At 32.0% G+C, this 12,772-nt stretch overlaps 1 long non-coding RNA gene across 1 annotated transcript; it reads left to right on the forward strand.

Moving 5' to 3' along the window:
* The first annotated feature begins 2,379 nt into the window (after positions 1 to 2,379).
* On the forward strand, positions 2,380 to 4,271 carry LOC144575766 (uncharacterized). The gene is made up of 3 exons (XR_013518523.1): positions 2,380 to 3,054; positions 3,351 to 3,620; positions 3,849 to 4,271. It is a non-coding gene; the product is annotated as an uncharacterized LOC144575766 (long non-coding RNA).
* The last annotated feature ends 8,501 nt before the right edge of the window (positions 4,272 to 12,772 follow it).

Below are 12,772 nucleotides of genomic sequence, written 5' to 3' on the forward strand. Positions count from 1 at the left end.
CTTGGGAATGCATTTCTGAGGCATTTGGATCATCATTTTTGAATGGCTTGGATTGATGCAAAGTGCATCAAGTGATTTTGAAGTCAAAACAGAACAAATAGGCGTTGAAACTTGAAAGGTTCTTGAGGTAGAGATAGCTTGTTGTTTCATTGTGGGAGAAATGTCATCAAGAAATGAAGCAATTGACTAATTCTGCGCAGACTTTGACAAATCTTCCCAAATTGAGACTTTGGTTTTGTATAATCTCCAATGATATTGACATATGACTTTTGTACAACACTAGATAACTTAAAAGATATAAATACAAAACTATGAATCGTTTTCCAAGAACAAAATTTTTCCTTCATTGATGGGTACAATGAAAGATTTTCGTGCCACATATATTCGTAATTATCATAGCCATTAAACTATACAGTAATTTTAGTGCCACATATATTCTGGATAAAGATATTGACAGATCAGTTTTTACCTCATACGACACACGAACTGTTTGCAAAGCTACTTAAGCTCTATCGTCTGTGTGCTACATGAAACAAAAACTAATGTGTCAATATCTTTACACAATCTCCATCTGTAGTAAAATTTTCTCACATACATCCAAATACAGAAATGATTTTTTTAGATAGTTATCATCATTGAGCTCATTCTAGTATTACATAAGCGGGTCCTACACTATTTGGTATCTTCTTTCTTTTTTTCTTCATTAACGTATAAATTGTTTGCTGGTAGTAACTTCACAGAGATTGAGATGGAGAGATGGACAAGCCGGTGATTATACCGGTTGGTACCGTGAGGCTGAAATTAATGGATTCAGCTAAGGCAACTAGAAGCGTAGACTATTCTCTTGACAGCTACTTAATTTTTTTTTTTCTAAGGTTATCAGCTTAAGTCCCAAACCATTTGCTTTATTTTTTCACAAGAGAAAAAATCTCTAAAGATTTGAGAGGAGTTGAATTAGACAAAGTTTGAACTCAAATCATATCAGAACAAGTAAAATGGAATCTAATTTTAACCAAATCAATCACGAGTCGAACCGAGTCAGTTCGTTTATAACTTGTCTTGAATTTCATCAATTTGATATTTTGAGCCGCGCATATATAGGCTACGAATTGAAAAAGAATTTCATCTTAATTTTTTTTGCAACGAGCTTCATAGCCTTATGACGAACCAAAGTGAAATAGTTTTGTTTTATTTTTGCAACAAACTGAGAGACGAGCCAAATCATAATCAAACAAGTAAATTATAAAAAGTTTTTCAGAACCAATCTCAAATAAATTAATCATGACTTACGAGCTTCTTCTTTTTTGCGAGGCCTGTCTCAAAATACCTCAGATATCATCAGAAAAACAACATAATTTATCCACTGTGCTAATGAAGTCTACTCTGGCTCACAGTCCCCCAAAAATCTCCGTGTATAAAAGTCTTCCATTTTTAACTTAGTTCTGACGTATTTTTAACTGTCACAACTGCCATAATTTCAACTGCTATAATTTCAAGTACAATATGTATGTTTATAGGATAATATGTGTATGTTTACAGGATAATATGTGTATGTTTACAGGATATTATGTGTATGTTCACATAAAGTGGTCCCCAACAGCTGTCACGCGTTTTCAACAGCTGTCACGCGATTTTAACAGCTTTCACGCGTTTTTATGTTTACAGGATTTGTTGAATTAGTTTACAGGATTTAGTATTGATATTTACATGATTTAGTATTGATGTTTGCAGAATTAGTTGAAAATATCCGAGGATTTTTGGAGGACTGGAGTTGGAGGACTGTTAGCTACTTCCAGTTTTGCAAAAAAAATCATCATAATAACCTCTTTTTTATTTTTATTGACAATTAACTATCTGGTATGAGATGCAAAACCGAAATTTGACAGGAACCATCTGATATGGCTTGTACTATCTCCCTATCTTATTAAGGAGCTTAATGTCTAGATCCTGCAAGGATTGTGATTAAAAGTTAAATTTTCGGAGTTAATATCAGCCATTCAATTTTCAGATCACACACAACAGAATTTTCTAAATTTTGCTCTTCAACACTTAAGACCCCACTGTTCGCGCCACATATGATCCCTAAAACCCTAAAAAACGTCTCTTCACCCCACTCCGCTCCATCTCTTCTGGCCCGTCTCTCTCAGTCCCTCCCCGATCCCTTCTTCCAAAGAAAAAAGAAAAAAAAGCCCTAATCGCTTCCTCTTGAGCCGCGCCACCCCTCTCTGACACCGTCTCTCGCACCATCTCTCTTTTCGTCTCTCTCGCGCTCTCCATCCGTTTGGCACCACTGACGGTTCCTCTCACGCTCCGGTTTTGGCGACAGAGGTAGGGACCTGACGCGTCGTTTCATCGACATCTGCTTCTAGCATCCAGGTCTCTCTCTTGATTCAACTTCTCTATTATTCTTCTCCTAGCATGCGTACTTCGTATAATCTGTGATGCGATTTTATCAGCATAGAATTGTACATGTCTTTGAAACCACTTCTGAATTGACAACTTGGGCTGTTTTGATCGATCTTAGTTCGTCTCTTAGGTTGCAATTTGTTCAATTTTTTTTTTTTTTTTGAGACTGAGCAATCTGTCGCATTTCATTTGTAAAAACAATCAATTGGTACTTTCTGAACATTATTACCGATACTTATAAAAGAACTATTATAATATAAAAACTACTATTTATTACCTAATTAGAAGTCAAATTTAGAACAATAAGTCCCAGTAATGGCTGGTCATATTTACTTGGAGAAAAGCAGCCATGATTTATATTTGTCTGTTAACACTTACTATTTTATATGGAGGGGCATTTTCTATAATACAATAGGATTCTTAGTGTGATATGGTACCATCACTCATCAATGCTATTATAATTACTGAGAATTTGAGATGAATAAAGTTTTTTTTTATTGTAGGTGGTGAGAGGAGTTGTGAAAAGCTTGAAAATCATTACACGGCAGGCAAGTATGAGAGTGGCAGAATATGCCTTTCACCTAACACGCGACTTTGCGTGAGCAATCGAACCACGGCCACAAAGCCATCCAGCATGGCACGCCTTGGGTAAGGGTTTCCTTTCTATATCTCTCTCGATTTGCTCATTTTGATTCTCTCTCTTTTCTATGCGAAATCGCCCCATCTCTCTCTTTTGGTTCCACTGTCTTTTGTACAGAGATGGCCGATTTTAGGGTTTAGGTTTTTATGATTTTGTTTAATGGTTTAGGATTTATGGTTTAGTGGAACTTACTGTTCTATAGTGTAACCTCGGACAATTTTAATACATGAACTGTTTCATGGAAGCACAATTGATATAGCATAATTGATTGTAAAGAGTAATATCATTTAATTCAATAATTCAGTTATTCTGGATCCATGACAGCAGTTGGACAGTAAATCAAGGGCCTCTAAACACTGAAATTTGGGTATAATGCAGTTGAGTAAAGGCTTAGAAAACTGCATTGTGAGATCACTACCTTTCATAACGGGTGCCGGGTCCATGTGGAACTACAAACTGGAGTTTGATGCTTGTTTCTTCAAGAAGATTATCTTTTGATGATAGCATGGCACGCCTGGCGTCAATGAGATTTTGGTTTTCTCAGAGCCGTTAAGCAATAATTGGCAGATATCTGGTGTGCTCTCTCTCTCTCTTTCTCTCTCCTTCTAAATTTTAATTTACAATGCCTTTTTTTTTTAACTGTTTGTTACATACCAAACTTCTATTTGAGTATGCAACTGCTGCTTTAGTAATTACAAAAATGAAACTGTCTGCTGTTTTGAAATATCTAATTCAACTAAGATTGATTTCATTTAGTTTATTTTAGTTGTTGTTATTTTTGCTAACTTAGTTTTTTAAGTAGGCACCAAGACGGCTGTGCAGTGAGGTAAACCATACAGTTGATGGTTACATTGACAATTCTTGTCAGACAATGTCAAAGGGAAACCTTTGGATCTGCCGCATACTTTATAATGTAACAAATTTTATATATGAATGATGTATATTACGAAATTAAGAATGAGGCTTGTAAGGTTATGTAGTTAATAGGAACATTTTTGTTAAAAAAAAAGATGCAAAAAATTTCAATTTGCTGTGCAGCAGAAGCCAACATTTTACTGGTGTGACCACCTTCTCTTCTGAAGAACTCTTAATTGTGTAGATGTGTTAGTAGAAATTGGCACCTCATGTTGTTTGTTTATTTAATTTTGACATTTAAATTATTGAAGCATACCTAACATTTGTTTTAGCTGGTGATTTACATTTATGAAAATATAAGCACTGCATGATCGCAATTTTACATCTGGTATATACTGGAATCTGATTTGGATACATGATATTGGTATATACTACATGATAAACGGAGGATTAAATTGATTTTTCCTACATAGTATACCATAGGCGGTTGTGTTTATGTTATACTATGTATCCAAATATATAGTATAATGTAGGCGGTTGTGTTCATGTTATACTATGTATCCAAACGTAGGATTAAATTGATTTTTTCTCTTCGATGTCGCATTGTCAAGAGATACGTCACGACGTACAACAAAATCATGCTGAAATGAAAAAAAAAAGAAATTGATGTATGAACAATTAAACCTTTTTAATTTTATTATATGTTTTCAATTTGAACAATTATAATCTATTTTTTCATATTTTATTTGTTCATTTTCAAAAATATTGGAATACATCGAAGAGGATCAATAGCAATAATACTTCAAGAATTTTTTTCATGTTATATTTGATCTTTTTTTCATTTATTGTTGTTTCTTTTACTATTATTTATTATTTGCTTTATCTTTTGTTTTCTTTCTTAATTCTGTATGAATATCAATAACAAAATATTTTCATATTTTATTCAATTTTATAATAGTTTCCGTCGCAACGCACGGGTACGATACTAGTGATAGTTTATATATGTACACTGTATTAGTACTGATTTATACTCTCATTCTTCATACGTGTTATAATGTAATACTGGTTTAATTTGACGAGAATTATTGTATGATATGACGCCTCAACAACAACTTTAGTTTAATCACATAAATAGATAGACCAAGAAGAATATATATTTTAAATAGCGGGTTTTCTGATACTTCATCCTATTAAAAAAGAAACGAACTGTCACCAAGATTTGGGACAGAATATTTTTGTGAGCTTTCAAAGGTAGAGTACTTTTAAAAAAAAAATCTAATGGAGAGCTTAGTTTTACTGGCTTTTTTGTACTTTAACCCTTGTAATAAAGACTAAAACTTAGGGGTGAAAACAGTGTGAATAATATCCGATTCGTATTTGAAAAATTAGATATGGATATCTGAATGTGTGTTAATATTAATACAGGTATAGTTTTATGTTTCAATTATTTGTATCCGAATAATAAATATATATATTATATCATTTAATATATATTATGTTATGTTATATTATTCACTGTTATAATTAGATAAATATTATACAATTCAGTATTTTTATAATAAGTATCTGATCCGCATCTGTATCCAGAAAATTAAAAAGAATATGGATATTGTTTTACCAACACTATCCGCTCCGTTTTCACCAGAGTAGAACTGCTAATCTTCTATTTGAAGTTTGTCTAAGAATGGATAAACGGTATAAAATTGACCATATAAGCAAGAGTCTATGAACTTGGACAGAATTAATTGACTATTGATGTTGAAATTACACCAAATTTCTGATAAAAGGACTAATGAAAAAGATATGCTTTCATCAATGTCGCCGCAAGTAATTTTCACTTTTCGAAGCATGGGCTTATAATAACATCAATTTATGACTCATAATTCTATTATTGCAAAATGATAAAGTATAGGCATTCAAGTAGAATAGAATAAATATTTAAACACAAAAAATGGAGAATAGAAAGCGAAGCATTTTAGATTTACAGTGTGATGGTGATGGATGATACTGTACAAGACATCTGGCACAAATCATCACATAGATTTACAGGAAACGCAACAGCTAAGAGAAGTTGGGAGATTCTATTTTCAGCGGCGCTTTGGTTCATCTGGAAGCAGCGTAACTCAATGATATTTGAAGGCACTCTGCCTCCAGCAGATATGGTAGCATACTGGATAGTCCAAGAGGCTACCCTTTGGGAGAAATTCTGTAACAACAATAGACCTGCTGTTTTGTAGCATAAACTACTCAAGTTTTCTTTTTCCTTTTTCCTTATTTACCAGCAAGCTTTTGCTTGGTTTGTTTTGTATGGAAGAGGTGGATTTGTGATACTGGTACATTGGTACCAGTTATGTTTTTGTTGTAATGCCGTTTTTGTTTTTTTTCTGATAAATACATACCGGCAGCCTCTGCCTGGTTTTTTTCCTCAAAAAAAGAGGAAAATCACTCTAAAAAAGAAAGCGAAGCATTTATTTGGTCCGGGCTAGACTTCAAATTGTAATTGCATTGATTCAAAAGATTACAAACTAGCTGTTACATAATATTAGACAACAAGTGTCTTTAAAAACATTCAGCTATAAACAAATAAAAACACACAGAGATATAAGTATTCGGTGAATACAATTTTGATCATTCTTGCTTGATTATAATGGTAGGAACCTAGCTAGTGAATTAAATTACTTAAGTTTTTTTTTTTTTTGATAACCAGGTAGCGACTACCAGGAGTGCAAGAAAAAAATAGAGGTATTTACAACTTCAGAAAAATAAAATAAAATAAAACATCAAATCTCCTCTCTCAACCAATTCCAACAGATCTTCGACAACACTTCAACCACATTTCGGTCTCTTCCTTAATTTCTCGTGCCAGCAACCAAGAGGGTTTCGACGGACGGCCAAAAATACGAGCATTCCGTTGTTTCCACACACCCCAGAGAACCGCCATAATTTGGGACAACCATACCCGTTTAGACTCCCCAACCACCACCTTGTACTGGCTCCAAGAGGCCTCCCACAGCCTCACTACCGAGACATCTAATTGGACCAGTTGTCTCATGCATACCCACACTTGTCAAACATAGGTGCATTGAAAAAACAAATGGTATGCGGTTTCCATCAGATTTGTAGAACACATAGCACACTCAAGATCACAATTAAAACCCCTTTGCACCATAACCTCATGAGTAAGTATCCTATCATGCAACAAATTTACTTAAATTACTTTTAAGTTTTTTTAACAACAGAACTTTCATATTGTTCACTTTCACTGAAATAAATTACACTTGTTGTAATTTCCCCTTCAAACATGAGGTCGCTTGTGTTCATATATATATCAAAGTGCTTTTACTCGGTTGTGCTTTCATTTTCTAAATATAAAGAGAATCTGCAGAATAAACTTTAAATTTTAAAATTTGAATGTCTGCTAAACATAAGCAAACAAATTTACAAACAAACTAAAGCAAGAATCAGGAAACAAAGATCCACCGACAGACCTACCGAACATTTTATAATTTAATTATAAAAACGAAGGTTCATATTGCCCTTCTGTTATATAAATAAAACTAGCATGTGAGAAATATTATATCTGATAATATGCTATGTCATTCATGATTGGCTTGCTTTGAACACAAATAAAAAATATACGTAATCATGTTAAGTACACCTAAACTTATAAATCAGCACTTTTGAATGAGTATATATAATAAAAAGGCTATATATATGTTGATCTTTAATTAATATAGCACAGTATTGTATAGATTAGGGACATCACATGATGAACATTGCATGTATATGTATTGATTATGGGATGGGATATTCATGCATGGGCACATGCATGATTTTAAAGCATATCCATAATTAGGAGTCATGTTCACTTTTGTCTCCATTACTACACACATGGGCCTCAAAGTTAGAGAACCAAGGTCGTTTGATGGACATCAAATTAAATTTAGTTTTATGTCAGATTAGAATCGTCCGATTAACATTAAAATTAATGTGAATTAATTAAGTGTGTACAAATTAATTTTGATAAAGATCAGACCATTCTGATCGGACATAAGACCTAATTGATCTGCATCCAAAGTTAGAGTTGCAAATCATTTTTTTTAGCATTAGACTAGAGTTAAAGTTTTAAAATATTCTTAATTTAGGTACTAAATTTTAAATTTCAAATATGCGACCTCTCCAAATTTTTAGTAAATTGTATTGGGCATATTTTTGTACTGATGAGTGTTAACGATTATATTGATCACATTAAATTAGTTTGAAGATTTATATGCACTTAATTTTGCTATTGCTTTTCTATACACGGTATTAATATGCAGATGCCTATGATTTTTGTTATACACTGTAGAGACTACGGCAATATATATATATATATATATAGAGAGAGAGAGAGAGAGATGGGCTATGGTGCATTGCAATGCATAGGCCATGGTGTGCATTGGACCATAAATCACCGATTCAAAGTCCAAATGACCGATCCAAACCGTTCATCTTGTTCTCCATATTAATATGTGCTTGGAGATCAAATTTTACATTTTTTGGAATTTTTTTACTATTTATTAAGCCACTTTGAAAATCGCTGATCCAATGGTGGCTTCTGATTTTACTGTTCCAAACAGTCACCGTTGGATCAGCGATTTTCAAAGTGGCTTAATAAATAGTAAAAAAATTCTAAAAAATGTGAAATTTGGTCTCCAAGCACATATTAATATGAAGAACAAGATGAACGGTTTGGATCGGTCATTTGGACTTTGAATCGGTGATTTATGGTCCAATGCACACCATGGCCTATGCATTGCAATGCACCATAGCCCATCTCTCTCTCTCTCTCTCTCTCTCTATATATATATATATATATAGAGTTAGGCTGGGGTGCTATGGATAGCATAGAGGCCTCTATGCTACGGCTCAATATTCGAGTTTTCAAAATTCAAATGGTCGATCCGAACCGTTCATCTTATTCTCCATATTAATATCTGCTTGGAGACCAAATTTTACATTTTTCTGAATTGTTTTACTATTTATTAAGTATTTTACAAAATTGTTGATCCAACGGTGGCTGCACAAAACAGTAAAACCGTTGGATTAGCGATTTTCAAAGTGGCTTAATAAATAGTAAAAAAATTCAGAAAATTATAAAATTTGGTCTCCAAGCAGATATTAATATGGAGAATAAGATGAACGGTTCGGATCGACCGTTTGGATTTTCAAAACTCGAATATTGAGCCGTAGCATAGAGGCCACTATGCTATCCATAGCACCCCAGCCTAACTCATATATATATATATATATATATATATATATATATATATATATATATATATATTAATATCAAGATTTTATTTTTCCAAATGTACGATGTTTCGGTCTTAATAAATTTTATAAATAATACAAGACAAATGTCGTAATTTTTCTATAATTTGATCAATTTAAAATTAATTAAAAATTATGGTGCGAATCAATATTTGGTCTAGTGGCAAAAACAATTCTCTCTATATGAGAGGTCACGGGCTCGACACCTGAATGAAAAAAAATCTCTTATGAATATTAAATAATTACATGACCTCCAACCTTTACTCAAAAAATTGAAAAATATGGTGAAAAATAATTCATAATTCAAATATAATATTTTTTTTTGTACCTTTTTCTTTGCATGCCGCACCATCATGGATCCGTATTCTCTTAATTAGGTACCGAACTCAACACAATTGAAATGGACAGCTCATATATAATTTCAACCGGTGCCTGCTCAGGATGGCGTAGAGAGCAGTATTATTGGTGCTTTAAAATTCATGCCAAGTTAGAAGTTCCAATTTCAGGCCGTTCAATTTAATTGTACTCAGTCAGGTACCCTGAGGGGATGTGAATTCACACATCACACCACATACAATTATTGTACAAATTGTTTGTATGCAACAAATAATCCCGAGACCGAAACGCGGAAAAATTCACGGTATTATGATTCAAGTGTCTTTTATTCAACGAGGAGACCGCTTCCATTTTTTTTTTTTTAAGCTAAATGAGACCTGTTCTATCTATGTAACCCCTTTTACGGCTTTACCAAACACACTACAAGATATTTGTTTGTACAGTAATTTTCAACAATCCACAGCATATACATAATACATTGTTTTTTTTTTTTTAAATACGCGTGGCACTTTTCATTTTTATTTTTATTTTTGAAATGTAACGCAATGTTTAATTTTAGAAGATTTAAAAACAAAAATCACTTTCTAACTAGTTCTATTTGTTCTCGTTCTCTCTTTTATAGTAATAATAAACTAATAATTGATGGCGTGGCCTCTAATAGATATTAATTATTAATTCCACGAGCATAGAGGTTTAAAAATTAAAATTAAAACTAATTTAATTTATATTTAGTATTTGACAGCTGTTTTTAGTTTTTTCTTAATTTTACTGATGTAATAAATACTCTAAATTGTTAAATATTTTGTAATCGGTAAGAAAAAGTCACAAAAGTTGATTTATAGTTTGAGACTACTGATCTCTGATTTATACTTCGACATTTCAACTTTAATAATAACATATCAGTACAACATAACTTCTGATTTTTTTTTTAATAGTAACAGTTGCAACTTATAATAATTAATTTTAATTAACTCTGAATTTATTTTGAAAAAACAAACTAAATGTCTTTTAAGTTGTTATCAATTTTTCTTGTTTTTATAAAATTTATGTTATGATTAGTAATTGATAGTTTTGCCCAGTACCATTGTTAGGTGCCACGTCACCAATTGCAAGTGACACATTATTGCATGCCATCAATTGAAAAGCACCACATCAGTAGTATTAAGTTCAAATAAAATAAATAGTTGATTGAATCAGGTTCAATAATTAAAAGAGCCTATTGAAAAATAAATTTCAAGATTTAATTATTGAACTATATGTAACAATTGAAAGAACAAGAATATTTCTTTTTTTTTAAATATTCAGCATAATCATTTATTATACTCACAATAATCACTTTTCCTTTACAAAAATCGCTTCAAAATTTCAAGAATATGCGAGAACATTCGTCCATACCTACGAAAATACATCGGAATGGTTATAATAATATGCAATAATGGTTATATTTTTTTTAAATACAATAGATATTCAGAATAATAATTTATTATGCTCAAATTAAAATATAACCAGTTTTCGTTTTGAATTGATAATAATCCCTTCAAATTTTCGTTTTGTGTTGATTTTGCAATTGGAACGAATTAATTTATTTCGTTTATCTCAATTTTGCAATGCACGCATTAATCCATTATGCGTGCTTTCAATTTCTCCATTTCTACAGTTACGTACTTGACAAGTGTAGCTCTGTATCTCCACTGGTATAGTCTACTTTTTCGCCTGTTCAATCCACGTGCAATTTAAAATTCTATCAGTATACTGTCCCACCACTAACAGAAAAAACCATAATTTCAGAACAATCTGTGGTTGTCAATCTTTTCAAAATAAAAAATCAAGTCGTGTTGCGGCTTCAAAGAAAATTCCTTTTTAAGTTATTTCGGCTTCAGAAGTGAGTCTGGCATTTTTCTCAAAAGGAGGCTGGGGCCTGTCAAATTTTGTATTCTTTGAAATAAAATTAAAAAAATAGCTACCTGGGTATAAGGAAAAAATTAATAAAAATAATAATTTGTCATAGAAAGAGATTGATTTTTTTTTTTTTGATAAATCAATGAAACCAAACTAATAGTTAGGTCCCACTAATTTCCACACCAATGGCCACACACTATTTCATTCTACTAATTTTTAACTCAACTGTAAATTAATTTATACACTAAATTCACAGGTTCTACTATAATCGAATCAATGATATGTGGTTCTAATATTTTCTGAATTTTCTCTGAACAAAGCACGCTTAATTTCTGAAAACTAATTCTTGGTAGTCTCTACCAAGTTTTCAAAAAAAAAAAAAAAAAAATTTCTTAAAACTAGTGAGTTGAACTATTGATTTGTCCCATTAGATACCTTAATAAGACCGAACTGTGATTGAAAAAAAAAAAAATCCATCCCTTTATGATGATTTGATTTTTTAATTTCTAAAATAAAAATTGTGGTGCGTGGGGATCGCACCAAATCAGTGTTGGTTTCTCCGTTTCGTGTTTGCTTCCTTTTTGCCTTGAATTTTTTGTTTGGATGGATTTCTTCTGAATTAGGTTTCATTATTTTTTAGATGTTGCGTGTTATCTTTTAATTTTTTTAATTGATCTTGTGATTTATTTGGAGTTTCTTGTTGCTTAAATTATGCGTTAGTTGCTCCTCCGTGTCAACACCGTCCGCTCGAAGGTTATAATAATATGCAATAATGGTTATATTTTTTTAAAATACAATAGATATTCAGAATAATAATTTATTATGCTCAAATTAAAATATAACCACTTTTCGTTTTGTATTGATAATAATCCCTTCAAATTTTCGTTTTGTGTTGATTTTGCAATTGGAACGAATTAATTTATTTCGTTTATCTCAATTTTGCAATGCACGCATTAATGCATTATGCGTGCTTTCAATTTCTCCATTTCTACAGTTACGTACTTGACAAGTGTAGCTCTGTATCTCCACTGGTATAGTCTACTTTTTCGCCTGTTCAATCCACGTGCAATTTAAAATTCTATCAGTATACTGTCCCACCACTAACAGAAAAAACCATAATTTCAGAACAATCTGTGGCTGTCAATCTTTTCAAAATAAAAAATCAAGTCGTGTTGCGGCTTCAAAGAAAATTCCTTTTTAAGTTATTTCGGCTTCAGAAGTGAGTCTGGCATTTTTCTCAAAAGGAGGCTGGGGCCTGTCAAATTTTTTATTCTTTGAAAAAAAATAGCTACCTGGGTATCAGGAAAAAATTAATAAAAATAA

The sequence above is a fragment of the Carex rostrata genome, chromosome 24, assembly GCF_964058835.1.
Source record: "Carex rostrata chromosome 24, lpCarRost1.2, whole genome shotgun sequence".
NCBI classification, from domain to species: domain Eukaryota; kingdom Viridiplantae; phylum Streptophyta; class Magnoliopsida; order Poales; family Cyperaceae; genus Carex; species Carex rostrata.